This window comes from Trichechus manatus, unplaced genomic scaffold, assembly GCF_000243295.1.
Source record: "Trichechus manatus latirostris isolate Lorelei unplaced genomic scaffold, TriManLat1.0 scaffold00100, whole genome shotgun sequence".
NCBI classification, from domain to species: Eukaryota; Metazoa; Chordata; class Mammalia; order Sirenia; family Trichechidae; genus Trichechus; species Trichechus manatus.
In genome coordinates, this window is record NW_004444036.1 from 6066206 (window position 1) to 6092659 (window position 26454).

Here is a 26454-nt window from a genome sequence, read left to right on the forward strand (position 1 = left end):
GCCTGCTGGACCTCTTCATGTCGTAGAGGCGGTAAATTTCCCTCCCGGGGTGTGGGCCGCCCCGCGTGGAGTCCGCCTGGGGGAGGACGCGGTCGGGCCGCCCTGCAGACTTAACCGACTGCGCAGCAGACGGATTCCCTGGAAAGGGCAGGAGGGACAGGAAAAGGAAATGATTATTATGGGGCGGGGGTGGTGGTGGTGGAGGTGAGATCTGGGCGCGGAAATTAAAACTCCCCGCAGCGGGGACGCTCGGAAGACTGCGAACTGGCGAAGACGAGAAGGCTGGGGAAGTTGGAACTGTGTGCGTGAGCAGGACCGGGGTGGGGGCGGTGGGAGGGGCTTTGCGGGCTTTTCTCTGGGTGCATGTAACGTGGGGGAGGGGTTGGACTGCCCGTCTTTCTTCTGGTGGCTTTTAAACCTATGACTCCCGCAGACTTGAATCTGCGCTTCCACTATGGTCCACTTGGAGTGTCTCGCTCGTACCTTGCATACTTTCCCCTGTTTTCCTCTACTTATAGCTGGAGCAACCTTTTCAGTTATGGTTTTTCAACATTTGACTTTCTCTTTTATCTTTTTCTCTTTCTTTTTTGTTTTGAACTTCCGAGTACTCATTTTGCATGTTCTCCCCCCAAATTTAAAGGATCTCCGAAGGAACACGATTTAATAAAAAGACTGATTTGGAGCGACACCTGGGTTTGAATCCTGATTGACTATGCCTGTGGCCTCGTCTTCCCTGTTGGTAAAGGGGGGGAAAACGGTGCATACCCCCAAAGGGCTGTTAATATTAACGGGGTGGCTGTGAAACACTGTATGGTTGTCAATCAACTTCAGTGTATTCGGGTGGTCAGAAAGTGACTTGGAGAAAATAAAGCATTTTTTAGTTCTCATTTCTTAGGTGAGGATGGAGGGAAGGGAGACTGCTAGGGAGAATAGAAATAAAAATAGTGCTTGGGACCCACAGCTGGTAGGGTATAAGAAAACTAAGGTTTTGTTGAGTAATTACCCTGCCAGCTTTAGTGCTGGGTAGTTATGAAGATTTTAGCATACTCTATTTAGAGGTGAGGAGAGGGAGTGGTTCAGGGTCACCCAGCCGTAGGGGTGAGTCTGGGAAGTGTCCCCGGCTGTAAGCACCATGTGAATGCACCCATATTTATTGAGCCTGGGTTTTCTTCTAGGCTTTAAGGAGGGCCATCTCAGGATGGGGCCCAGAGCTTCTGGCACTTTCCGCAGTCGCTGGTGGGTTTGAACCCCCCAGACCTTTAGGTCAGCTGTTACCAGGGCTCCTTTGAGTGTCCTTGCCCGGAGCCTTAATCTTCCTTCAGTTAGTTAAGGGGATCCCTCCTGAAATGCTGGCTCATAATGGGCTTCTTCTCTTGTTCCGTTGTAAAAGTGGAGGGAAATCTTAACTGTATGAAGAAAAAACAAGAGAATTTCAACACTTAGACTGACACTGGTCAGAGAGAGAGAGAACTGAGGGCACCCAGTTTGGAAAGGAGGAGGAAAAACTAGCAGGTCTTAAGTTGGCAAGGTGTGGACGTGGCATTTAGATTATTTAGTTGTGCAAAAAGAAAGTAAAGTAAAAAAGATTGAGGATAAAGATGTGTGTGGAGAGCAGAACAGAAGAATCTTAAGGGGGAAAAGTCAAACGTTAGCTCTTATTTTAATTCCCAGTCTATTCTTAATCAAAGATGAGAAAGGTTTGATGGCAAGCTGAAGAACATTTTAGAAAGAAATAGTACTAATATTAAGCAGGGAGGTGGGTGTGTGTGTGTGTGTATGGATGGATATGTGCATCTGTGTTAGATTTTGAGTGCCCTACAAAAGTATTCTGGGAGCCAGAGAATTCTGAGTCTTAGTGTATTGCCCCATCACTTGATTTGGAGTGAGTCATGTCACCCTTGGAGTCTGTATCCACATTTGTAAAATAAGAGCTGTCTAGACTGAGACCTTAATTTCTTTTTGGTGTTCGTAAGGGGCACTTGGTGAGAAATCCACGTGTGAGGTCTCTAAAAACATTTATTTTAATTGATAATAATGAGTCAAAAGGCATTACTCTTGGCATGTGAGTATTGGATATGACTCAAGAATGAGTCAGATGCCTGTGGAGCCTGGATTCATGTTCTTTTTTTTCCCATTTGTGAGTAATCCTAATGCTCCAGTTCCATTTTGTGATTTTAGTGGAATTAAACAGGAACCACTTAGTTATGTTACTGTGTTGCAATTCCATATAACTTTGTTACCAATGTAAGCTGACCAGCAGCCCTGGGCTCCCAAGGGCAGTTGTGGGTTGGGCCTATTTAGTATTCTGGCTGATGGGGTAACCCAGAAATTTCTTTTTTTGGCTAAAAATCTTATATTTGGTCTGTGAGTTAAGTCTTAGACTCTGAAGAGTTTTCTGAGCCCAGAAAACATTTTGTGATTTCTCAGCCTGAGGATAACATGAGTAAACATGTCCCATAGGCTTGTCTTCCAGGCACAGTGCTGGGTACACAGTGGTAAGCAAGGTGCACACAGCTTCCGCCTGCTCTGTAGGTGCAGTCTCTAGCTGGCCAGCTAGACCTTTCAAGGGCAAAGGCGAGGTCTAGGAATCCTTCTTTCTATGTTCATCTCTTTCCCTGGCCTGGGAGCTTTTGAAGGTGGACCTCCAGGGTCTGTGTCCTAGACGCAGCACTGATGTATCGTGTATATTTGACAAATGCTGGCTGAATGGAGAAGCGAGAATGGTGAGACTTTGGCTTGCTTACTGTCTTAGTTTGCTAGTGCTGCTGTAACACAAATACCACAAGGGGGTGCCTTTAAAGAACAGAAATTTAGTTTCTCACAGTTCAGGAGGCTGGAAGTCTGAATTCAGGGCACCGGCTCTAGGGAAAGGTTTTCTTTCTCTGTCGGCTCTGGGGGGATGGGGGGATGGGCAGAGATCATTGTCTCTTTCAGCTTCTGTAGCCCCCATCCTTCCTCAGTTCCTTGGTATCTTATTTTCCCATTTGTGCTTGCTTCTGTATCTAAACTGCTCTTTTTATAACCCAGAAGTGATTAGGTTTGGGACACACCATACACTGATATGACCACATTAACACAACAAAGAACCATAGTCCCAGATAGGATTACATGATCCACAGGTATGTTGGTGTTGTTAGGTGCCCTCGAGTAGATTTCTACTCCTGTCGATCCCATATGATAGAGGAGAACTGTCCTATAGAATTTTCTAGGCTGTAATCTTTACGGGAGCAGATCGCCAGGTCATTTCTTCCTCGGAGCCCTGGGTGGGTTCAAACCAACAACCTTTTGGTTAGCAGCCGAGCGCTTAACTGTTGTGCCACCAGGGCTCCTTTTCCACAGGTATAGGGGTTACAGTTCCAACACATTTAGGGAGCAACACAATTCAATCCATAACACTTATTTTAGACACATCATCAGGAAAGACCAATTAGAAAAGGACATCATGTGTGGTAAAGTAGAAGGTCAGCAAAAAATGAGGGAAACCCTCCATGAAATGAATTGACAGAATAGCTGTAACAGTGGCTTCAGACGTACCAACGATCGTGAAAATGGTTGGCGTAGGACCGGGCAGTGTTTCATTCTGTTACACATAAGGTTGCCATGAGTCGGAGCCAACTAGACGGCAGCGATACATGGCTTGTGGCCTACAATCAAAATGAAAGAAAATGCTGAATTTCAATTACTGGAACTAAGGATATAATTTTTTTCCCATCCAAGTTCCCGGACCCCCTGAATTGTATCCACTGGCCCCTTGAGTGTCCATGGACTCTCAGGCTAAGACCCCCTAGGCTAGAGAGAGAACTGGGACCACAGAGTGTGTATATTGTAGATTCCTTTTAGATGGAGTAGGTTTCCAAAATGCCTCTTTGAAAACAAAAGCCAGCATTTATTAATCGCCTCTGGTGCTAATTGCCCAAGTGCGTTACAGGTTATTTTATGTAATCCTCATAACCTCGCTATGGTAGGCCTGTTACCCCATTTGATGGGGATGAATAAACAGGCCCAATAGCTTCTGCACTTTATAAGTGGCGTACTTGGGATTCAAACCAGGCCTCCCCTACTTCCACAACTAGGAAGCCTCTTAGTTTAAGGCAGTTGTGTGGGTGGGGGGTAGGGGAAGGCGTGTGTACTTCTGCCCCCAGGGGACATTTGGTAATGTCTGGAGACATTTTTATCATAACTGGGGGAGGGGGTGATGCTAACTGAAATCTAGTGTGTGGAGACCAGGGATAATGCTGGTAAACATTCTACAATACACAGGATGGCGCCCCCTCCCCCGCAAGGAATTATCACATCTCAAAACCCTGATTTAAGGTCTAAATAGGCCACTGCAGTAATCTGGATGAAAATTCATCAGTAAAATTTCCCTGGTGAGTTTTTGGCAGTCTCCATTTTGCACAAAGCATTTAACCCCTGGGAGGTTAGTCATGGAGAGTGGGCCTTGCCTTCCACCTAGATTTGCGCTGGGGTTGGTTAGGAGCTGAGGGCTTGGCCAGCATTTCCCACCCGGCCCAGCCTGTGACTTGAGGTGACCTACCCTCCCGGATTTCCTGAACCATCAGACCGTCCCCCAAGCTCCCAGTCTCCCATGTCTTATTTGTTGAGCTGCTTTCTGGTGGAAGCATATTGTGTTTATGCCTGGGTTTTAAGTAGCTATAAGTGTATAGCTATAAAACCTAAACAATCCAGTTTTAATTCCATCTAGCTTTTTTTTGTTTTTCTCGACTGTGGCTGAAGAGTAGAAAAAGCTTTTTCCCCACTCCCTCCAGCATTATCCTTATCTGTTGTTCCCTTCCGCTTATCACTCATTTCCTGAGTCATTGGCCTTCCTGATAAAAAACAACACACATCTGCAGTTACTTTAACTGGGAGGCCTTGGGGGAGGGAGTTGATACATGGGAGTGGGAAATGCTGTTCCGTGCCCTTGACTCGGTTCTGACTCATAGCGACCCTGTGTACAACAGAATGAAACACTGCCCGGTCCTGCACCCTCAAAATCATTGCTGTGCTTGAGCCCGTTGTTGCAACCACTGTGTCAGTCCATCTTGTTGAGGGTCTTCCTTTCTTTCGCTGACCCTCTGCTTTACAAAGCATGATGTCCTTCTCCAGGCATGGACTGGACCAACTCTAGGTTTACTGAATCCTTATCTTGGGGGAGGAGCTCTCATGGCACAATGGTTAAGTGCTTCTTGGCTGCTAACCTAGCGGTTGGCAGTTCAAACCCACCCACCAGCTCTGCAGGGAAAAGACCTGATGATCTGCTCCCAGAAAGATTACTGCCTGGAAAACCCTGTGGAGCAGTTGTCTGTCTCCAGGGGTCCTTTGAGTTGAAATCCTGCACCTAACAACAACTACATCTTGAGGGTGGTGTGAGGTTCTGGAATTTGCATTTTAACCAGCCTTCTCCTAGTGATTCTGATGCAGATTAAAGTCTGTTGGGTGCCATCAGGTGGATTGTGGATTCTGACTCCTAAGTCTACAAACTACAGTAGGTGGTTCCTCCTTACAAACAAAAAACTTGTATCTGAAGCCTTTGTGCCACACCTGTCTTACCCCCATCACTAAGTCCTGTTGAGTCAGCCGGCTAAACTCTCTCACATTCATTACTTGGCTTTCTTCATGCTACAATTTCTTGACAAAAGTCTCCTCATTTGGCTCCAAAACCAAAAAACCAGACCCATTGCTGTCAAGTCAGATTCTGATTCATAGCGACCCTATACGACAGAGTAGAACTGCCCCATAGGGTTTCCAAGGAGCAGCTAGTGGATTTGAACTGCTGACCTTCTGGTTAGCAGCTGAGCTCTTAACCACTGTGCCACCAGGGCTCTGAGGGTGTGGTTATCAGGAATTCAGCAGGATCTTTCTCTTTCCCTATTTTAAAACCCTTCCGTGGGTCCCCATGACCCTAAGGGTAAAGTCTAAACTCCATATCATATCGGCTCATTCGAAGTTCATTTTTTTACCCATTGTCCTTCCTCCCCCCACGCGCGTGTATGTCTCACTCCTTGTGGTTCCAAGTAGCCACGAGGCACCTGAACTCAGAGTTTAACAGCTTTGGATCAGAAGGCTGATGGTTCAGGCAATCAGGGAGGGAGGGTATTTTGCCCTTTAAATAGGTATTTTCCTCCCATATGTTAATTATGTGAAAATGTTTTATGAACTGCTTATTTTTGGTGCTTGGGGGAGGTGACCTCCCGGAGGTCCCTCGTTGAGTATTGTTCCAGTCTGCCGTCATTTGGTATGCTCTTTTGCTTTGTTGTTTGTTTTTAAGTTGTCTATCCCACCTCCACAAAAGATTCTTAATTGCACTGATGTTCTATATGACTACAGGCTGAATAATTTCACATTGCTGGGAATAAGTTTTGTGAGCTTGCCATTAAAAAAATTGTGTATAAACCATAATGATTCTTTCAGGTGTGTAGTTCCTACGTTATTGATACCCATTTCTTTAAGCCTGAAGAGGTAACTGGTGGTAAAATTAGTTTATGCTTTATATTAAGCTTAATCTAGTTCTTATTTGCTGGTTCTCCTGTGTTTTAAATGCTTCAGAAGGGATGTTTAAGAAATTGGCTCCGTAGCATTGGGGGGAGTGGAGGGACCTAAGCCCCAGCTAACAAAGAGGAGGTGTTTTTTCAGGTAGTTTGAAGCTCCACATGAGACAGTTCTTAAGGAGAGCTTTTTCCACTTCAGAAACCAGTAGACAGTTTGTCTTGTGTTGAGAGTGGGAAAGACGGGTTGTTTTTGCAGTGAAGGAGTTACCAGTTTGGAATATTCTTTGCATCCTCAGTACAGGATTCAATTTACCAAATTTGAATTAGCAGTTGCAGGCCTTAGTTAAACGTCTTGAATAGCTTTGAAAAGTTAGAGCTTTTGATTTCAGACTTGATACCTGGGTAAGATTTGGAATTCTGGGCTTTATCATTTGAATTGAGACTCCAAAACCAAACTACACCCGTTGCCATCTCATAGAGACCCTATAGGACAGAGTAGAACTGCCCTGTAGGGTTTCCAAGGAGAGGCTGATGGATTCAAACTACCGACCTTTTGGTTAGCAGCCTGAGCTCTTAACCACTGTGCCACCAGGACCCCTAAATTGAGACCACCACGGTTTTACTAATCCTTAGCAAGTATAGGGTCGCTGTGAGTCAGAAATCGACTTGATGGCAATGGGTTTTTTTTTTAGCAAGTAAGAATTAGTTAGAAAGTTGCTTGGTTGTGGTTGGGGATCTGTTTAAAAACGTGTTCAATAAAGCTATTACTAAGTTTCGTTTTTTGAGTCACAGATACTCCAGGTGTTTGAATCCACCGCTTCACTGCAGTTGTAACCCAAGCCTGCTGGTGTGCGCTGTGGCTCCAACCATTTCATGGTAGTTTAATTGTGAGCTCAGCTCTGTTCAAAAGTTGGGAAACCTCTTTAGATGAATCTGCAAACCAAGTATGCCAAATGCTGTTTTAAACCCCTACCATTAGGCAGTTTCCAGACTCCAGGAAAAACAACTCTGAGGTCCTAAGGTGAGATGAGCCTGGATATCATTAACTTGACACTGTCATCTATGTTCCAGAAGGAGCCACTGAGCTAGTGGTGATACTTGTGATCAAATGTATTTATATGCTAAGCTGCAAACTCAGAGGAGCTCCTAAGAGCATGTTCTAGATTCCAGAGTTGACTTCACTTTGTGGGTAGATTAACATCCACCTTAATTTCTCCCTCTGCAGGAAGGTACTAATGATACCAAAATCCCACACATTGGTTATTGGGTGGGATGTCCAATAAAACGTTTGGAAGAATGTCAAATGATATATAAAGTACTTAACACTAATTGCAATACTTAGGGCTGAGTACTTTGAAATTGTGCCAGTCGATAAAGATGTTCAGTTATAAAGAGGTGTGGATTTAACTTACTGAAAGATAAAGTGAGGTTCTCTTGGCAAAAGAAGAGGCAGAAAATACTGAGTTGGCGTGTTATTTGAAGGTTGGTCTACTTTAAAGAACCTCCCCCCAATTTATTAAAGCAGAATTTTTAAAGGACTCTTTGATTTATAAATTATCGTTTACACGTTTATGTTACATGATTTCATTTTTCTCTATAATGGAAATTCCTTCAGTGAGAATACTAAGCCATTTTTAGGACATTGTTATATTTAACACCAAATTATCTCTTCTGAAGGACTGCAGATCATAGTGGTCAAGCAGGACTGTAATATGCTAATGGCCATTCTGAATTTCTCTGCCAGCCTTACAGTTTGGAGGTGAATATGAGTGTTTCTCAACTTGGTTCAACATGGAGCCCTTTTGCTTTACAGGGTAGTTATCAGGACTGGTGCCATGGAGCACTCTTTGGGGAAACAGTAGTGGTGAAGGTATTTATAAATGTGTTGACACTAATCTTTGAACTGAATTATACGGCAGCTAAGTGGCCCAGTTGATTTTGAGGTTTTAAGGATGAGGGTTGTGGGCCTGTCTGTTAAAGTGTTTGATGTTCCCACATGAGTTTGTCTAGTTTGGAGCAGGTGGCCTGGTGTGAGAGAGGAAAGAGTTTACCATCAGTCTACTCTCTTTGGTATGAGGTGCAAAGATATGATAGGACTTTCTTTTAAAAAGCATTTTGTGAGTGTTAAATTATTAATGGAGTTCCTGCATGTACTTTTTCTTTTTCTCTGAATAAAGGATCTGGCTTTACTTGAAGAGACTGCAGAAGCTGTTCAAGTAATGGTTCATGCATATGTCTTTTTATATACTTTTTCTGTGTTTTAAAAAGTTATATGCTTATTTTAGACTATGTAGAGGAAGTAGAGAAATATAAGAAAAGGGGAACCCAGTTCTGTAATCTTGCACAACTTGGGTGGATTACATTGATTGATTTTCAAATACTGAACCAGCCTTATATCCCTGGAATAAACCCTACTTGGTCATGGTATGTAATTCTTTTTACGTGTTACTGAATTCTATTTGATATATTTTTTTTTTTGTTAAGGATTTTTGTGTCTGTATTCATGAGGGATTTCTTGTTTTGTAGATTTCTTGTTTTTGTACTGTTTGTCTGGTTTTGGTATCAGGATAACTGGAATAAAATGAATTGAGAAACATTCCTTCCTCTTCTATTATCTGGAAGAGATTGTGTAGAATTGGTTGTAATTCTTCTTTAAATATTTGGTAGAATTCTCTAGTGAAACCATCTGGGCCTGGAAATTTCCTTCTTGGGAGTTTTTAAATTACAGATTCAGGTTCCTTAACAGGGCTATTTAGATTATGTATTTCATATTGAGTGAGTTGTGGTAGTTTATGTTTTTTGAATTAGTCCATTTCATTTGTCGAACTTATGTCTGTAGACTTGTTTGTGGTATTCCCATATTATACCTTGGATATTTTTGGAATCTGTACTGGTATCCCCTGTTTCATTTCTAATATTGGTAATCTGTGTCTTTTCCCTTTTTTTCTTTGTCAGTCTTGCTAGAGATTATCAATTTGGTTGATCTTTTCAAAAACCGCCTTTTATGCTTCATAGATTTTTTTCTATTTTTCTGGTTTTCAATTTCATTAATTTTTGTTCTTATCCTTATTATTTCCTTCCTTTTGCTTGCTTTGGGTTTATTTTGCTCTCCTTTTTCTAGATTCTTCAAGTGGGAGTTTAGATTATTGATTTGAGACTTTTCTACCTTTTTTTAAAAAAAAAATTTTTTTGTATTTTTGGTGAAAGTATACACAGAAAAACACGTTCCTTTTCAGCAATTTCTGCACATAATGTTCAGTGACATTGGTTACATTCTTCAGCTTGTGCCAACATTCTCATTATTTCTGTTCTAGTTATTTCACTCCCATTAATTTAGTTTCACTGCCTCCTGAACGTCTCATCTATGCTTTAGAGTAACTGTTGTCCATTTGGTCGTATGTGGATAATTTTTTAAAAAAGCACAGTTCTCAAGGGTGAAATACTTTTTGAGCTAACCTGTTCTTTAGTAAAAGGTTATTTCTGTTACAGCAGTACTAAGAAACTAAGACACCATCCTTTAACTTTTAACTTGCCTATATCATATTTGAGGTGAGTTTCTTGTAGATAACATGTAGTTGAGTCATGTTTTTTAATCCACTCTACTAAGTTCTGTGTTTTAATTGGTATATTTAGAAAATTTACATTTAATGTAATTATTGGTATGTTAGGCTTTAAGTATGCCGTTTTATTTTTTGTTTTCTGTTTCTAATCTCTTTTACATTTCTGTTTTCTTTTTTCCTGCCTTCCTGTGGTTACTTGAAGATACTTTAGAATTCCATTTTGCTTTGTCTGTAATTATTTTTTAAAATTTTATTTATTTTCCCGTTGTTGTTGAGAATATACAAAATAAAACATACACCAATTCAGCAGTTTCTACATGTACATTTCAGTGACATTGATTACATTCTTCGAGTTGTGCAGCCATTGTCACTTTCCTTTTCTGAGTTGTTCTTCCTCTATTAACATAAATTCACTGCCCCCTGAGGTTCCTATCTAATCTTTCGAGTTGCTGTTGTCAGTTTGATCCCATATAGATAGTTCTTAAAAGAGCATAATGCTCAAGGCAGCCATTAGTTAAGCTAAACTATTGTTTGATTTTATGAAGAATTCAGGGGATATTTTTGGTTTAAGATTTAAAGATTATTTCAGGGCAAAAGTTGCAGCACTATTCACAATAGCCAAAAGGTGGAGACAACCTAAATGCCCATCCACAGATGAATGGATTAATAAATTATAGTTCATACACACAGTGGAATACTATGCAACGATAAAGAACAATGATGAATCCGTTAAACATCTTACAACATGAATGAACCTGGAGGGCATTATGCTGAGTGAAATAAGTCAATGACAAAAGGACAAATATTGTATGACCTCAGTTGTATAAAAAGACAAGAAAAGGCAAATGTATAGAGACCAAAGTTTATTAGTGGTTACCAGGGGCGGAAGGGAGGGGGAAAGGGAGGTTATTGCTTATGGAATACTGCGTTTCTGTTTATGGTGATGTAAAAATCACATTGATTTAAGGGTAGGGTTGCACAACCGATTATTGTAAGTCCTGTCAATAAGTTGTACACCTGTAAAAAGTTGAATTGGAAAAAATTGTGTGATAGACATATTTACAACAATGACCAAAAAAATAAAATAAAAAAGAGTAGCTGCTGAGACTGCTTATGTACAACCAAACACCTCATGAGATTTGGTTCCTTGGTTTAGAAGTTTAAGGTCATGGTTTCATGGGGCATCCCAGTTAATTGGCCTGATCAGGTATTTAGTGCTTCTGTTCTACTTCCTAGTTCCTTGTATAGTGCTTGGGTCTTCAAAGCTTGCAAGGGGCCGCCTAAGGCACAACAATTGTCTCTATTCACCTGGAGCAACAGAGGAAGAAGGAGAGTCAGGAACAGGAGGAGGATATGGAATGTGTGGCTAATTGCCTCCATGAACAACTGCCTCCTTTGCCATGAGACCAGAAGAACTGGATGGGGCCCAGCTACCATTATTGAACATTTTGATCAAAGATGCTGTAGAAGAACCCTGATCAAAAGGGGAAAACTATAGAACAGAATTGAAATTCTCATGGACCCCAGATTTTCTGGAGCCATAGAGGCTAGATGAATCCCTGAAACTATTGCCCTGAGATTGTCTATAATGACTGTTAGTGTATCTCTTTGTATAGATTTTCTAGTGGTTGCTCTAGATGTTAGATTATATATACATATCGTAGTCTACTGGTATCACATTCACCAATTTGAGTGTAGTATAGAAACCTTGGAAACCCTGGTGGTGTAGTAGTTAAGAGCTATGGCTGCTAACCAAAAGGTTGCCAGTTCGAATCCACCAGGTGCTCCTTGGAAACTCTATGGGGCAGTTCTACCCTGTCCTGTAGGGTTGCTATGAGTCAGAATCGACTCGATGGCAACAGTTCTTTTTGGTTTATAGAAACCTTACCTCCCTTTATGTGCCTTTTACTCTCCCATGTAAGTAGCCTTAAGTCTTTTTCTCTACATACATTTAGAACCACATTAGGCAGTGTTATAATTTTTACTTTTCAACTATCAAACAGAATTTAGAAAATTCAAGAGGAGAAGGAAAGCCTATTTATAGTGTTACCCTCCCCCCCCAAAAAAAATTGGCTGTCGAGTCAATTCTGACTCATAGTGACCCTATAGGACAGAGTAGAACTGCCCTATAAGTTTTCCAAGGAGCGCCTGATGGATTTGAACTGCCAACCTTTTGGTTAGCTGCTGAACGCTTAACCACTGTGTCATCAGGAGTCCAAGTCTGGCATATATGAGGCAAAAAGAAAACTCAGAGAAGTCACCACTGAGCTGTTCCTTAGGTCCCAAGGTCCCTAGCTTTTATAATCTTATGTTTGTATTATATATAATGTCCAGGGATTGTAGTGGGAAGAATAGAGAAAAGTATGTCTACTCCATCTTCCTGAAAGTGGAAGTCTGCAATAGTTAGTTATTTTTATTGTGGTAAAAATATATATAGAACAAAACATTCGCCAATTCAGCAATTTTTACATGTATAATTCAGTGACATTGATTATGGTTCATCGTGTTGTGCAACCATTACCACTGTTCTTTTCCAAATTATTCCATACCATTAACAGAAACTCAGTGTTTCTTAAGCAAAGACTCCCCCTTCCCCCCACCCGCACCCCTGGTAGCTACTAATAAGCTTTGGTCTCTTACATTTATTTCATATAAGTGGGATCATACAGTATTTGTCCTTTTGTGACTGACTGACTTCCCTCAGCATAATGCTTTCAAGGTTCATCCATGTTGTAGCATGTATCAGGACTTCATTTATCTTTATGGCTGAGTGATAGTCCATTGTATGTATATGCCACATTTTGTTTATCCATTCCAGTATTTTTTTCCATACTTTAAAATGGAGACTGGTAGTCTTAACTATTTTTGTTCATCCTCTAGTGTAGGGTTGTTTCCATTAGCTGCTAATGTTCCATGCATTTTTTTAAAAGCAGGTGTCCTAGTTATATAGGTTATTAACTGTTATCTTGTCAACATTTAATAAGTTGCTAACTTGAATGTATAAAATACTCCTCAGATTATTCTAGTCTCAAATTCTGAGAATGTCACTTCTGGAAATTCAGGCTCAGAATTACAACTTAGGGTCCCTGTGTTATGGCTAGGAATTGAGAGCTGGCAAAGATCAGTGGGCAGCAAACTAAAGCGCTCAGACCAGATCCTTCTCATGTGGCCTGTTTTTTTAAAAAAATAATACTTTATTGTGTTTTTGGTGAAAGTTTACATAGTAAACTAGGTTCACATTTGACAGTTTCTATACAGATTGTTCAGTGATATTAGTTACATTTTTCACAATGTGTCTGCATTCTCTTTGCGTTCTGGTTGTTCTGATTCCAGTATTCTAGTTTCCCTGTCTCCTTATCTTTTCATCTTTGCTTTAGAGTGAATGTTGACCATTTGGTCTCACAGATGGCTTTTTAGTAGCGCACCATACTTATGGTAATATCCTTTATTTTGTGTGCCACTCTTGTTATTTCACTAAAAGGATATCTTGGGGTAGTTTCAGATCAGGGTTTAAAGAGTATCTCAGGGTAATAGTCTTAGGGAGTCCTCTGGTCTCAACTGGTCCAGTAAGTCTAGACTTTTTAAGAATTTGAGTTCTGTTCTGCATTTTTCTCCCCTTCTATCAGGGTCTATTTGTTGTGGCCCTGATCAGAATGGTCGGTAGTGGTAGCGGGAACCATCTAGTTCTTCCGGTCTCAGGATAGATGAGGCCATGGCTCGTGTAGGCCATCAGCCCTGTAGACTAGTTTTTTCTCTGAGGTTTTGGTTTCCTTCTTACTGTTTTGCTTCTGATGAGTAGAGACCAATAGTTGTATCTTAGATGGCTGTTCACAAGCTTTTAAGACCCCAGATGTCACTCACTTCAGTAGGATGCAGAACATGAACTTTGTGAACTGAGACTAAGGTACTAAGCCTTCACACCTAGAAAACCAATCTTGCAAGGTGTTTGGTTATGTCTGAGAAGTATCTATAAATGTGTCTTCTATGAATATAGGGTCGCTATGAGTCGGAATCAACTCGGCGGCAGTGAGTATGAATATATGTGGCTGTACACACATATGTGTACTTATACATGCATATAGATACTTCTGTCTGTGCACACATATGTATACACCTGTACCTACCTGTATATGTCTGGACACATACATATGTGACTATACACTTGTTTTTTGATCATTGTTGGTGTTGTTGCCAAATTATATATGTTAAATTCTTGAGTACAGTAAAAGCTGTGAAAGCTGAAACCTGTGTAAGACAGCTACCTGTCGAGAGAGAAAACTCAAATAGTTTACACTAAATGAATGATAGCAAAGTGGTAAGACTGCACACTGTCAAAGGTGGAAAACTTGTGAGAACCAAAAAACAAGGCAGTTCGGTCGAGTTCAGCTCTCACAGGTTTCACTGTACAAACATCCCTTTCTCTTGATCATATGGCCTGTTTTTGTATGGCCCTCCAGCTAAGAATGATTTTTGCATTTTCAAAAAGGGTTGTAAGGGGATGGGGAAAAAAAAAACATACACACAAAGAGAAATACGTGACAGAGACCTGATTTGGCCTACCAAGCCTAAAATAATTACTATGTGGCCCTTTACAGAAAAGTTTGCTGGCCCCTGCCTTTAAACTGTCTGAGTCCAGTGATGTTGGCTGCTTTTTTCAGAGCCATCTGGAAAAAATTGAAAGTACAGATTCCCAGGCCCCCCCACATGGTATTTTTCTCATCTGGAATCCATCATAGCACACGGCCCTCTCCATGTTTGGGTGGTTTTGACTTGGGAACTTTATCTTTCGTCTTTGTACTATTCTCTAGTCTCACTTATTTTTTTTAGTGCATGTGTTATGTAATCTTCTTGGAGGCTTATTCTGAAGGGGGCACCTCTTGACCAAAGCAAGAGGAAGGGAAGATGTAGGAGCCTCCTCAAGGACAGCTCTGATATAAATGTGATTTTTGACATTGCCAAATTCACAAATTGTTTTCTCTTTGGAAATGAGACTTCGTTGTCGATTCACATGGAGCCTGGCATCAAAGCTCCGGCAGAAACCCTTGACTTGCTCGTAGCAACTCAAATGGTAATAGGTATGACCTGTAAGGGGTTCTGCCCACTGAAGTTTAGTGGGAAGGAAGCTGGATGTTCATAATATTGGTTAAGTGCTGGGAAAGCAAATTTCACCCTTGCTGGATAGTCAAAGTGGCAATTCCAAAGTTCTTCTTTGGGAAAGCAATCTTGTTCCCCTTCTGGGCAGAGCTGAAGGAAACCATTACCATCCGACCTGGGGCCAGCCGTCACCTGTTTTCATCCTGCTGCTTTGCAGAGTGGACTGTGGTCACCAGTTTTTAACTCAAAGTCAGGCCTGGTCATTTTACCTGCTCTGGATGCCTTATGAAATCTGTTACCCTCCAACCTCAAACACTACAACTCCCTCTTAACACTTTCTTCCTGGGCGTTTTTATGGTGCTCGTCTGCCTGGTTTCGTTTCACTTCTCTAACTTCTCCTTCCGGTTGTGTTGTAGTATGGGTACCCAAGAGAGGGTTCTTTGTTGGTCCTGATCTCTCTTCTGTGTCCTCTGCATTGGCAGTCGTCACTTGTTATCTTCTACAGTTCTTGGCCCGAGTTTATTCCTTCTTTTTCTCCTAAAACACGTTCCTTGAGCCCATGGTGTCTGTGTAACGTCATGGGACGCCTTATATTGCTTGAATGATTGAGTCGGGAAGAGGTTAAGTGGCCTGGTTGTTCAGTGTCTCATAACCACAGACTAATAGCCAAGCTTTATCATAATCTCCCTTTTTTTTTTGCATTCTTTTCTAAATCTTGGTTAGACTCCTATGTCACTTAAGTTAGAATGTGAGGGCAGGAGAGCTTTAGTCACTTTATGACTCTACCAAGGTGCTGCCCCTCTGATGCCATTTGAGGCAATGCGGGTGAATCAAAGCTTGTGGGTTGTGTCCCTACTTTTAAGACTCTCTGGTCTTGTGGAGAAATGGGCTTACCTTACCAGGAAGAAGAGGGCACAATATTGGACTAGTATTCAGTTTCCAGACTAAAGAGGGGTTAGGATTATGTGTTATAAATTATATTTGTGTAAGCCCTACTTTAATTTCGTAAGGAGACTGGCTCCTGGAGGGACCTGAGTTGGTGTTATTTTAAAGTAGAGTGATGAAACCTGGACCATTTTCAGTAGGTGTTAGGTGGTGTCGGTGCCAGGATGTGGGGGTGATGGAGTTGTCCTCAAGCGTACGTGGGAAATGCCCCCTTGACTGCTCTCCCATGCAGTGGGAACGGGAAGGCATGGCAGCGAAATAATTAGCAACACATTTACAATAAACCAAGTTTTACTCTAATGTGAGTTTTGAGAAATGATCATTGTGACTTGTAAATGTTCCCATATGGTTTTCCTTAATGCATGTTTGCATGAAAAAAGCTTGGGTATTATTGATGTGTGGTGTTATATGGCCGTTAATCCAACTTCAGTAGGGCTTTTTTCTTTTCTTTCTTTCTGTAGTTAATTTTTCCGTGATTTGGTTGCTGTTCCCTATGAACATCAGAAGCTGTGCTCTAAAAATAAGTGCTCCAAATTGTTTACATCATTTTCCCTTTCTGTATTTTGCAGCCCCATCTTGCCGTTGTGATAGATGCAGGCTCAGAGGCTGTGGTTGTAGGCTGCTTTGCTGGGAGGAGAGCTCTATGGGAACAGGACACTGACCGCCCCACTGTGCCATTGCCAGTGTCTGGAGCGGTGGCTGGGACAGCACCTGTGCATAGCAGACACTTGCTGTTCAGTGATGGGCTTGACTGGTGAATGGGTAGAGAAACCCGCCCCGTGCAGCCCCGTGGCCTGGTGTGCACTGCGTGCATCTGAGCCATGTGCCTGGTGTTTGGCTAGTGGTTGAGTGCAGGGGAGAAACTGTCTTCTCTGGGACTCTCTCTCTGTTGCTTTGGTTATCTTGCAGTAACTGGAACTCTGAAGGTTCATCTTATTGGGGTTTTTTGGCAGCTTTATTGAGATGTAATTCATATACCACACAAGCCACCTATTTAAAGTGTACAGTTGAGAGGCTTTTAGTATATTCACAATTGTGCTACCGTCACCACAGTCAATTTTAGAACATTTTCATTACCCCCAAAAGAAACCCCGCACCTCTTAGCCATCACGCATCATTCCCCTCATTCCTCCTAGACCCTGGCAACTACTGATCTGCTTTCCGTCTCTCTGGAATCATACAATATATGGTCTTTTGCGTCTGGCTTTTTTCAGTTAGCCTAACGTTTTCAAGGTTCATCCATGTTGTAGCATGTATCAGAACTTTATTTCATTGTATGGCTGAATTATATTTCATTGTATATGTATACTGGATTTTGTTTATCCATTTACCAGTTGACAGACATTTGGGTTGTTTCCACTTTTTGGCGGTTATGAATAATGCTGCTGTGAACATTCCTGTCAGCTTGGGTTTTGTGTGATGAGATTAATTATCATGCAGCTGTTTTAGTAAAAGGGCTGGACATGGGAATATAGGATGAAGCTGTTGATATAGACTACTCCAAGGAACTACCTTCTTGACTTCACTTTAATCCCTGAAATTCATTAGGCTTCTGAATGTCTGATAATTTTCCTGATGAAGATCCTTTTTTCAAAAAAAAAATTATGAATTTAAATGTTAAGCCCTTTTTTTACTGTGAAATATGGAGACTTTTCCTGTATATCACTTGATTTGAGTAATCTGGACTCCCTATCAATAGTCGTGTTTTGGATTAAACCTAGCACGTATCCTGAGCAGCTGGATTAAGGCATGTGAGGGCCCTAAGCACTGATAATCTGTCGTGCCCCCTCTTACTCATGCATTCAAATGGGATATGTGAGTTACATATATACATGTGTGTCTTAGCTATCCATGATTAACTTCTTTTTAAATGCAACTATAATATTAGCAATTGAATGCAAAAGTGGTCTATGCCATTTTAGCGGAATGAGATGAACGGGGTTATAAAATTTTGAGTGGATGAGTGTAACAAGAGTTAGACTCGACAGCCCACCCCCACCTCTTGTTTATTTGAAAGATATAGTATACTCTCAAGAGACTTGCCTCGATAAGGAGTTTCAATTACATGGGAGGGGACTGTAGAAGATAGATGTCAATGAAGTTGTTGAAGTGGTGGGGGCCTCATAGCTTAAACAACATTGCAACATTGGGACATAATTCAATCCATAACATTTACACAGAGTAAAACCACCCTTTTTTAATGTATGGTTCTGTCAGTTTTGACCAGTGCATACAGTCGTGTAACCACTACCACAGTCAAGATATAGAACCTCTGAATGGGTTTTTAAAGCAGATATTGGAATAACTTTAAACTGTATTGGAGTACAGGTTCCCTTTCTTCCTCTTTTAGGTTTAGGGGTCTAGCAAGAAAACCAGAAAACTGATTTATGTGTGAACAGAAAATAGACATAACCCAAGCCTGGCTCTTGGGTTCTCCAACTTTAGATTCTTCAGTTTTGGGAAAAGGATACCTGCGTTTATGCTTTTCCTTGCAGTGAGCTGCAAACCCTTTTCTGTTGCCAGCCAGTTTCTGAGTTGTCTTCCCATGAAGAGAGTCTAGGCCCCTGGGAGGAGGAGGAAGAAGGCAGCGTGGGGTGGACCCTAACTGGATGGGAGGAATCTCCAGAGGTAGGCTCTTTGAGCTGGGCATTCAGTGGTAAGCATGGGTGGGTGAGGCAGACCAGTGGGAGTGGAGAAAAAGGAGGAAGAAGGCCATGGACCTTTGAAACTTGGCAAGTCCATAAAATGGACAGGAGTGGAGTTTCTGGAATAGGAGGTGGCCTTTTCACTTGAGATGTGATGCAGTGATGGGAATAATTAACCAGCATCTTGGAGCTTAAATAGCTGAGCAGCTTGTGGGAGAAGGACCTAGGAGGCAAAGAAATGGGGGGAGAGGAATGTGTATGCTTGATGGTGAGGTGTGGAATTTCTAGCTTTCATAATAAAAAATATGCTTGGTGTTATGGATTGAATTATGTCCCCCCAAAATATGTATTGTAAATCCTAAGCTTTGTGCCTGTGGTTATAATGCCATTTGGGAATGGGTTGTCTTTGTTACGTTAAATGAGGCAGGATTAGTGTAGGGTGTGTTTTGAGTTAATCTCTTTTGAGGTATAAAAGAGATTGAACAAGCAATCAAGGAAGCAGAGATGGGGGAAGACAGATGCCAAGCCACATGGAGATCTCTAAGGAACCAGGAAACAAGCTGAAGAGACAAAGACTTTCCCCCAGAGCCGACAGAAAGCTTTCGTCTAGAGCTGGGGCCGTGATTTCGGACTTTTACCCTCTTAAATTGTGAGAAAATAAATTTCCGTTTGTTAAAACCACTCACTTGTGGTATTTCTGTTATAGCAGCACTAGATAACTCAGATACTTGGCAAGAATAGAAATTCGTCTCATTTCATAAGCCAGTTGCTTAAATGTAAGAGAATGTCAGAGCTAAAAGGAATGTGAACCCAAACGTGCTGTTCTAACCCCTTAATTTTGCAGAGAATATTAAGGCTCTGGCCAATGGCAAGGCAGGCCTGGCTGGCCTGAAAGAGTCTCAATGCTCTCCAAAAGAGTTGGTGTCCACACACTGGCAGATGCGGATTGTGTGGCCTTAAGAAAGACCATGCACCACCCGGCGGGCTGTTGTCATGAGTTTTTAGCTGAAGTTTTTGAAGTTGAAAAAGACTGAAAGCTACAAGCCAAGGTCACAAGTGCAGATAGTCAAGAGCTTTCTCTGAATGTGTGAGAATTGCTTATTTACTGGAAAGACTGAGGGCAGCCGCTTTAATGGAATTAAGGGAGGTAACAGTATTTTGTCCTCTTAAAGCTGAAAAAGAACAGGGAATATAACTGAAGGATGTTTTTCCGCCTTTTTGCCAGGGTACATGGTGTCTTAGGTTTTTATTTAAGCATGAATCCCTGGATTCCCTGGGCTAGTCCACTTAGCCTATGTGTACAGAGCTGCCAACCATCAGCATCAATGATTGAATAGCACTACAAGATATCCAGGGATGCAGGGAGCTAACATTGGTGCTGGTTCCTTACAGGAACCCTACAAGGTAGGTGGTGTCCCAGTTTTATAGTTGAGAAAATTAGGTCTGTGAGGGGTGTTCTGGGCCAGTGAGTTTGCATGGGGCAGAGGGGCTGTGATGGGAAACTTGTGAGAAAAGCTTCAGGGAGGACCATTGTGGGGATCTTAAATGGCAAGTGAGTGGTATGACTGGATTGGTGTAGGGAAGTCATGAGCCTAATTTTGATTTAAGATGTGTGATTGGGACAGTGCAGAGGACAGTTAGATGGGAGGCAAGTTTCAGCTGGATATACAGATTTGGGTTTTGGTGTTCTGGAGCTGGTGGTCAGAGTTACAGGAATGAGATTCTCCCAAGAAAGGCCTGTGAATGGATCCCTGGGAGGAAACGAGGCAGAGCTGAAACTTGAGCCTTGCTTCTTCCAGTCCCCTTTCGTTTTCCTTGCTCCTTCTGTTCCCCTTCCCTTCTTCCTTTCCTGTCCCTTCTTTTGGTACTGGTGTATTTAATTTGGACCAGCTTCCAAGTTTTGTTTTGTTTTTAAGTGATTGTTGAATAAACAAACACAAAGTGGGCAGTGGTCTGGACACAGGGGCACTGTGTTGTTCAGTGGACAAAGAACACATTTTGCTCTGGGAGAGGCTACTGGGTTTCTGAGCACTTTGGAAAGCTCTGAGTGAGGCACTAATTAGACATCATTCTTGCCTGCTCATAGAAGAGAATTTTGTAAGAACTTCTGCCAAGCAGCATTTTACATGATCTTCATTATTTGCAGATTCCACTTCTGCAAATCTGTTTTTTCGCTCTTGTGGTGCTTTCCTGGTCATTGCAGAAATGAGCATGCGCAGAGCATGGTAAACAAGGCCGGTTTGATATTCCCCAATTCAGTGTTCGCTGTGGCTTTATAGAACATAACTACGGCAAATAACGAGAATTGATGGTTAATTAGCCTAGTTTGAATTACCATGTGTACTTGAAAATGGTATGGCTGTATCTCTCTTAGCATTCCAGTCTACCTTCAGAATTTCTGATTTGTAGGCATTTGTGACATTTCTATCCTGTGTTTCCCAATTTGCATAAGCTCTGACCCCAGGCTTGTTTTTCACCCACGTGTGTAGCATCTACTAGTGTTCAAGGCATGGTATCTCCTCTCCCCCACCCCTGGCATTAGGGGAGTGGGATCTTTTTTGATGAGGGGGAACTACTGACATTCAGCGGACATGGCTGGGGCTGCTAAAGTCCTGTGACGGAAGGACAGCCCCACATGCTGATTGTCAACCCCATTCCCATTATTGAAGAATAACAATAGAGCAAGTCCATTTTGTTTGGTCATGCTGTGTGTTTCCTACTAGACAGGCATGAAGGTTAAAAATTGATAATTGCAAAGCATTTCCTGAGGCATGCCATGGGCTGCTGGATTTGGACTCTTCTCAAACCTGCTATTGAACGTTTTCTATAATTTTTGGGTGACTTGGGTGTAATTACTGTGGAGCTAGTAGGGGGTTTCTCTTTTTTTTGTATAGGGTGGTTTAGCTCAATGGTTTACAACCTTGGCTGCACATGGGAATTTCCCAGGAAGCTTTTAAAAATACTGAGGCCTGGGTCCCACCCCTAGCTTTTTATTTAATTGGTCTAGGGTGTAGTGCTGGAATTTTTAAAACTCCCCAGATGATTCTAATGTGCAGCTAGGCTTGAAAACCACTGGTCTGGGTGTTCTAGAAACTCTGCAAAGTCATAATAACAAGGATAATCATTTTAGCCAAATGAAATAATTTTTCATTGAGGCACAAGGCGTTCGTTGAGCACCTGAGATGAAGGTGACTAAGCAAGCCTCCTTTCAGCCCAGTGGAGTGCGTGTCTTTGGCTTTCGGTTCTCACCTTAAGAGCCTGAGCTTGGAAAAGAGGTGCTGGGGAGTTGTTTCTGGAATCTTCCTCAAGGGCTGGGAGCAGCACGGGTGGTGTGGGAGCCCCTAGATCAGGAAGGTGTACATGGAGTAAGGCGAGCCATGGGCAGTGGACAAACAGATGCTGAGCCCCTTTGTTGACATCATCATCTCTGCGATCCCCTTCAGACACCTTCCTGGCAGGGCTGGCAGACTCAAATGCCCATGAGGGGCTAGGCGGTATCCAGTGGCTTGTGGGTAAACGAACAGTCTACATCCAAAAATACCTTCAGACTTGGTGTATTTTCACTGAACTGTGGAGTTAGCACACAGTATAGAAACAGGTAACACTTCAGGTTTGATTTCTTTTGTGATGTTTTTCCTTCAGTTTGAAACCTGGCCCTAGGGCTTCCATTAGCCCACAGGATGCCTTTGTGCTAATTGTGTCAGTTCCAAAAAGGAGATGGGTGCCACGTTGTGCTTGGCCAGCATTCAAGGCCTTGGCGTGAATTAGGCAAAGATACCTTTTTCCCCTGGCCCCAAGAGATAGAGGTCACCTTCGTTCAGCCCCTGGGCAAGGGACCTTATTCATGGCACAGCCTGACCAGTCACATACACAGTGGCCCTGCCTGGATTTTTCACTTCTCCAGCATGAAGTATTTGTCTTCTGTCTTGTGATATGTCAACAGAACCCAATCTTGAATTGAGTCCGTTTACCAGGAGTGATGATTTGTTTTATTCACTTTCCAAATTGAAAACATCTGTTCTAGCCAAGGAGGGATTGAATAATTACAGAGTGGCTTTCTTATTTAGGGTAAGTACTGCTGGGCTGTTTGTAAAAGTGTGGAACTCTGATGTGCTGGGCAGACTTTTCTATACCATCCTGCCCTGCCGCTCAGTCACTTCCACAGTGGGTTGACCCCAACAGATTCATTGGCAGACGCAAACTGAACAAGCTTAGTTCGTTCTTAAGTTTGAAATTGGATTTTTTTTTAAACGGAATTCAGTCTTAAATGCCACAGTTCTGGGGATATAATTCAGGCCTTCTCTTTTAATTTCCTGAAACCAATTTCAGAATAACAAAGCAAGCTAGATTATTTCCCAAAGACACAGTTCTCCCAGGAGCGAGTGAGAATTTAATGAGACATTGGGTCACTGTTCATGTTTGTAGATGCTTGTGTTTAGATGGGTGTGTAGTTTATCCCTGTGGTGGGGCTTTTTCCTGGAAGTGGCCTCCCCTTAGTTAATTTTGGTTGTCCACAGGACCTGACCGCCCCCCCCCCCCGCCCCACTCTCAAATCCTACCAGGGTCCTTTACTGCCTTGTGGATGTCAGCTTCATCCTCGCATTGGCTTCCTGAGGGCGCCACGTTCTGAAAGAAGGAGGTCCTTCCTGTGGGGGTGAATACCAATTGGTGATTTTTGTGGGGGTTTCTCTAGTTCTCAGGGCTGCTTGAAGCTCCTTTGCTGTTTTTCTCTTCCTCTCCCACTGTTGTTGGCACCATGCATGGCTGGGACTATGGCCTGTTGGTGTCTCTGCTCCTGTTTGGGACTTGGGGGTCCACTCTGTTGTCTGGTTTTGTTGTAGATGTTGGCTGTGGGTTTAGGTTGTGCTGCTCTAATTGCTCTGTCTGTGTTTGGGGATTTGAGAGATTAAAATTTATACCCTCAATGCTTAAAACATTTTTTATTGTGATAAAATTTATATAGCATAAAATTCACCATCTTAACCGTTTGAAAGAGTACAGTTCAATGCATTTAGGACGTGTTTAGTACAGTGTTGTACAACCATCACCACTATCTAGTTCCAAAAAGAAATCCCATACCCGTTATTAATCAATCCCCTATTCCTCCCTTTCCCTCTAACCCCTGGCAACCAGTACTGTATTTTTTCGCAAATAATGTACTCTTGTAAATAAAGTGCACACATATATATAACGCTTAGGAAAATAACGAGTGGGGAGGTTGTACGGTTGGCAAAAAAAAATGCATTTGGGTAAAAATACAGTAATCTACTTTCCCTGTGAATTTGCCATTTCTGGACATTTCATATGAATGGAGTCATACAATATGTAGCCTTTTGTGTTTGGCTTCTTTCACTTAGCTCACTGCCATTTTGGTTACTCCATTAGCTAGTGTTTGTTAAGTGAAGCTGAAAATGTGAATTTTGGTGGGGCAGGGTGAGATCTTCTGATTTTGAAATGGCAACTCATTCATACTGAAAAAAAAAATCCGTACATGCCAGACCAAGCCAAGTCTGCTTCCAGTTTGACCTCTGAACCCTGTTTGTAGCTGTCTTAGTCATCTAATGCTGCTGTAACAGAAATACCACAAGTGGATGCCTTTAACAAAGAGAAGTTTATTCTCTCACAGTCTAGTAGGCTACAAGTCCAAATTCAGGGCATCAGCTCCAGAGGAAGGCTTTCTCTGTCAACTCTGGAGGAAGGTCCGTGTCATCAGTCGTCCCTTGGTCTCTGAGCTTCTCTGCTCAGGAAGCTCAGGTCCAAAGGTCGCGCTCTGTTCCCAGCACTGCTTTCTTGGTGGTACGAGGTTCCCATGTCTCTCTGCTTGCTTCTCTCTTTTTTATCTCAAAAGAGATTGGCTTCAGACACTATCTAATCTTGTAGACCTCATCAGTATAACTGCCAGTAATCCATTTTATTACATCACAGTGATAAAGAGTTTACAACACATAAGGAAATCACATCAGATTACAAAATGGTACACAGTCATACAGTACTGGGAATCATGACCCAGCTAAGTTGACAGATATTTTGGGGAGACACAATTCAATCCATGAGACTAATCAAGGATAACTTTTAAAGTAATATTATGATTCTCTTATTTAGAAAAAAATTTTTAATAGAAGGAGGAATAGCTATTACATATACTTTTCACTTAGAATTCTAAATGTCACTTTAACAAGGCTAAGAAATTTAAGAAAACTATAGCCCAGACACGCAAAGACTTTATATGTTAATCCATAAACATTCAAGTGTGGCTAAAATACATGTGCATATCCCCAATAAGCAGTGAAGATAGAACTTTCACATGGATAGTCAACTCAGAAAACGTTTGAATATTGCATATACTGCTTATGGGGATGTTCGGTGGGAAGCCAATTGGATTTGGCCAAGCTTGGTGAGTAGCAGTATTAGGCTATGAGTCATCTATAAATAAGTCAAATGTGAAGATGAATGCTGCCTCTAAAAATGATGAGTGTTTGCGAAGTATTTTAACAACACATTTGAAAATTAGAGTCGGCAGATTCAACCAGTGCTGGGTTTCATTAATCCTATAATCACTGTCAAGTTCGTGACATGATGCATTTACTGGGTCCTGAGAGTATGTTCAGGTTTCATATAACAGCTAAAAGCACAAGACCAGCCCTTCGTGAAGCAGGAAAAAGCATTCAGTGATCCGTGTGGGTGAAATAGGTGTCTGTGGGGGATAATTTGAGGGGCATGAGGCAGATTCTCCTGTCTCCTGATGCCTGAATTTCCCATCATGAGCTGCCCAACTGAGATGTTTCCATCAGAATACAGCGTTCAGGGACCAACCCGGAGCCAGAACAATGTCCATGTAGGGCGAGCCCCGATGCCTGCTGTTATAGATTGAATTGTGCCCCCCAAAATGTGTGTCAACTTGGCTAGGCCATGATTCCCAGTATTGTATGGTTGCCCACCATATTGTGATTGGATGTAATTTTTCTATGTGTTGTCAATCCTAATCTTTGTCTGTGGTTAATGAGGCAAGATTAGGTTATGTTAAAGAGGATTAGGGTGGGATGAAACACCCTTACTCAGGTCACATCCCTGATCCTATGAAAAGGGAGTTTCCCTGGGGTGTGGCCTGCATCTTCTTTTATCTTACAAGAGATAAAAGGAGAGAGAAGCAAGCAGAGGGAGAGGGACCTCCTGCCACCAAGAAAGAAGTATTGGGAGCAGAGCATGTCCTTTGGACCTGGGGTCCCTGCACTGAGAAGCTCCTAGACCAGGGGAAGATTGATGACAAGGACCTTCCGCCAGAACTGACAGAGAGAGAAAGCCTTCCCCGGGAGCTGGCACCCTGATTTCGGACTTCTAGCCTCCTAGACTATGAGAGAATAAATTTGTTTGTTAAAGTCATCTACTTGTGGTATTTCTGTTATAGCGGTACTAGATAACTAAGATACCTGCCTCCCCCAACCATGTTGTACGTTCTGTGAGGTCAAGCACCATGTCTGTTGGTCATAGCTCTAGCCCCACACAACGGCTGGCACAAAAGTCCTCAATAAATTGTTTTGAATGAATGAACATAGTGTCATGAGGGCACTAGAGACTTGCCTACATTATAGATTCACAGAGCAGGAACTGGGAAGCGAGGCCATCATTTGAAGAGAAGGGTATTCAGGGACTGCATTTACGGGTGGTAGCATTTAATATGGGCTTTGGAGGATAGGTCGGAGTCCCTTGGTGGTACAAATG

General features: G+C 42.2%; 1 protein-coding gene across 1 annotated transcript in view; it reads left to right on the forward strand.

Moving 5' to 3' along the window:
• The window catches only part of SMS (spermine synthase), a 61201-nt gene that overhangs the window by 348 nt on the left and 34399 nt on the right, over window positions 1-26454 (forward strand). The window lies entirely within an intron of this gene.